This window comes from Alosa pseudoharengus, unplaced genomic scaffold (assembly GCF_046254945.1).
Source record: "Alosa pseudoharengus isolate Yale_2024_CS ecotype anadromous, Long Island Sound unplaced genomic scaffold, YU_APseudo_1.1 YU_APseudo_1.1_scf_21, whole genome shotgun sequence".
Lineage (NCBI taxonomy): Eukaryota > Metazoa > Chordata > Actinopteri > Clupeiformes > Clupeidae > Alosa > Alosa pseudoharengus.
In genome coordinates this window covers 35,393,347-35,396,946 of record NW_027468674.1, presented here as the reverse complement: position 1 = coordinate 35,396,946, position 3,600 = coordinate 35,393,347, and the positions used below count along the sequence as shown (strand labels likewise).

At 39.2% G+C, this 3,600-nt stretch overlaps 1 long non-coding RNA gene across 1 annotated transcript; it reads left to right on the top strand.

The window, feature by feature from the left end:
• The first annotated feature begins 909 nt into the window (after window positions 1-909).
• On the top strand, window positions 910-2,115 carry LOC143138630 (uncharacterized). Its single transcript, XR_012990272.1, has 2 exons — window positions 910-1,038; window positions 1,954-2,115. It is a non-coding gene; the product is annotated as an uncharacterized LOC143138630 (long non-coding RNA).
• The last annotated feature ends 1,485 nt before the right edge of the window (window positions 2,116-3,600 follow it).

Here is a 3,600-nt window from a genome sequence, read left to right as displayed (position 1 = left end):
CGTTTCAGTAGGACATACTGACCCTTCATTTTAAGAAACTAGGTTAAATGCTTGGAGGCAGGAGGCATAAAGGGCAGTAAGTAAGTAAGTAAAGGTTAAATGCTTGTTGGACAATATACGCAATGAGGTAATGTATAAAATGTAGGTCTAAACATTAAGGAAACACGGAATACATAGCACAAAATATTTTACCTCGTTTGGCTTGCCGTGATGACACGGAGGCAGATGGTACCGGACGCGGTGAGCTGCAGTCCTGTGCAGTGTTGCCAATTTAGCGAATTTGTCGCTAGATTTAGCGACTTTTGGCCGTCTCTGGTATAGTGTATCTAGCGACTGACAACAAATATGGCGACTTTTTTGCGTGTCTTGCGTTATCCTTCGGCTTGCCCAGGCTGACTGCAGCAGCAGCTCAAAGCGTGAGAAAAATCTTCTCGCAAAGATGGCAAACTCTGTTTCGTTGTTGAAACGTCAGAAAATCTCCCCTCTCTTGCCTGTTTTGTTAGTGAATTACATCGCGAATTTGCCCAAAGCGTTGCCCCATGATTATAAAAGGAATGACTGGCATATATATATGGAGTAAAACTTGTGTCACCTTAAACCGAATTTGAATATGAATTTGAATATGAATTTGAGCAATTGTATTGGAAAAACGAATTTGAATAGTATATATTGAAACTGAATTCATTAGATTGGAACTGAATCTCAGTCAACTTGAAATTGAATATAATATTTTGAAATTGAACTAATTTGCTCTGATACATAAATTATCCTGACTGAAAATTTCGCTCTTGGAACTTTCACATTCAGTTCTCAAAATTCAGTTTCAAAACGTGAAATTCAATTTCAGTCTACCGAGACAAAAACAGCTGGTAGCTAAGGAAGAGCAATCGAGTGCAGAGCTATTGTGATCGCGTGACAAGTGCCGAGCACGAAGCAAAGAGCATAGCACCCTCTTAGCAAGCTGTCTCCTGAACCTCCTTACAGTGTCGAACAGAGAAAGAAGAGATGGAAGCGACTGGCACATCAGAAAACGTCCAAGTAAGTTGATATCATATGCCATGTCTGTTAACGTTACTTTATATAATGTACATTATATGCTAGCGCTGGCTGGCTAGCCAGCATAGTTTCATCGACTAAGTTAAAGTTTTTTCCATAGTTCAGAACCAGTTAGACTACTATAACGTTACTCTTTGATAGAACAATATGATTGGTCATTGTCATATCATTGTGCCTTTTAGGCCTGTAAGAACACGTTACAATCTCAGGTTAAACAGTATCATTCATGGAAAACTGGATATGTCCCCCTAGTTAAGCTTTTTTCATCGTTGTGTTGTCTGTTAGCTAATGCTACGTGGGGCAATTTTTTCGTGCCGTGATGTTGCCAGACAACTGGATTGCGATAACTAGCAAATGGTAGCTAGCTAAATCTGCATGGAGTCGATGAAGAAGCATAAATCAGCCTGTAGAAATACTGTTAAACTAGGGTCTCTTGAGTCTTGATCATATTATCGATATAGAACATATTCAGTTTGAAACTCTTAGAAGCTAGTAAAAGTTATTGAGAAATAGACACAGTATATTACAATAACCTAATTATTATACTTTAACTGTGTGTTGTCTTGATACTTCTGTTTCAGTAATGTGTGTGTAGATTGCAAATAATGTGTTGTATGACGATAGAAATGTCCTTGGTTCTTAATTAACTCATTGTATTGACCAAGTCGTGTGTGTGCAGAGAAGGTGTAATGATATTTATTATGATGTATACGATCCAAGGTATATATGTGTGTGTGAGAAACAACTGATTGTCTCTTAGGTGCACAGACTTGTGTATCCTGATTGCCTGATGCTTATGAGACCTCTTTGCGCAGAGATGAATAAACAATTAACGAGAAAGACTCACAGTAGACCTTTAAGCTAAACACTGATTGTTTGTTGGTTTTATTTTCATAGGTTGAGAGGCCTCAATGAACAGTGGACAGTGAGAGACTGAGGACAATGGACTGGCACCGATCAGACATGGACACCGAAGCTTGATTTCTCTTAATAAATATCTTTGCAAGATGCAACACATATTGTAAAACACTTTACACACTAATAAACATGTCCACTGTTGTTTTCTCTGGAATTGATGTTTGCCAATTCACCATCACCAATTGTTTGCCATTGGTGGTGATGGATTTCCAAATGGATTTCCAAATGTATGGGCAATCTAAATTTTAGTTTATGTGTGTAATCAGCTGATATTAGATATGATGCAATTGCAAAATCATGTAGGTTTATCCTTTGCAACATAAGGAAGAACAGACCTTATCTGACACAGGATTCCACACAACTTCTTGTTCAGGCCATGGTCATCTCCAAGCTGGACTATTGTAATTTACTATTAGCTGGTTTACCTGCTTGTGTAGTAAGATTGTTACAGCTGAGTCAGAATGAGTCTGGTCTTTAATCAGCCAAAGACATATGTAACTCCTCTCCTAGTTACTCTCCATTGGCTCCCTATTAGGCAGAATTAAATTTAAATCTCTCACTTTGGCCTATAGGACACTGACCGGATCTGCTCCTTGTTATTTTAATTCAATGATCAAGACGTACATCCCCAACTGCCCACTGCGGTCTTCTGAAGAGTGTCTGTTGTGTCGACCAGACATAGGTCAAATTCAAGACTTTTCCTCAGTGGTTCCATGTTGGTGGAATGAGTTGCCCAGTGCTCTCTGTTCCTGTGATAGTTTTGGGTCTTTTAACAGGGGTCTAAAGACGTATCTGTTCAACATGCACTTGAATTAACACTTATGGTTTGTATAGTATTGTTTCATTTTCATTAGGCTGTTGATTAATTTGACATTGTTGTTTATTATTGATATTCTCCATAATGTAGTCTTACCATGCTATTGTTATTTTTATTATATTATTGACTGAATGTACATTATTGTTTATTATGACCGCCGCTAGCGAAGCTAGCGAAGCGGTCATATAGGGATTGTCAAAGTTTTTTTTTTTTTTTTTTTTTTTTTTTTTTTTCCCCGTCATCTACTTCCTGAAATTTTGGTCAACGATACCCGGGGCACCGAAACACCAGGGCACATGAAATTTGGTGGGTATGTAGCCCCACTAGACTTTTACGGAAAAATTTCGTTTGGTCCCCGGGGGCCACTCCCCCTCCGCGCTGGGCCCCCCGAAACCCAAAAAATGCAGTTTTTCCTCAATAACTACCTGAACCGTGGCACCGAGGATGAAGAAATTTTTATGGTATGTTGGTCTCAAGGGCCCACATCAACTTAGCCCATAATCACTCATTTGTGATTTGCACCCCCCCGGTAAAAAATGAAAATGCAATATCATTCTGCTTTAATCGCCCCTCTCTTCAGTAAAGACGTTCAGAACTGCACCAAATTTTATGTGTATGATTAACCTGACATTCTCTGGGGGTATGCCAAGTTTCGTAGAATTTCATCCATGGGGGGGTCTAAAAAATTAAGTTATGTGTACATTTAGTGACTCTACACTCATTGGCCTGTAGATGGTGGTGCACACATATACACATGCACACACACACACAGGCACCCACATACTATCGGTATTAGAACGGCCGATACA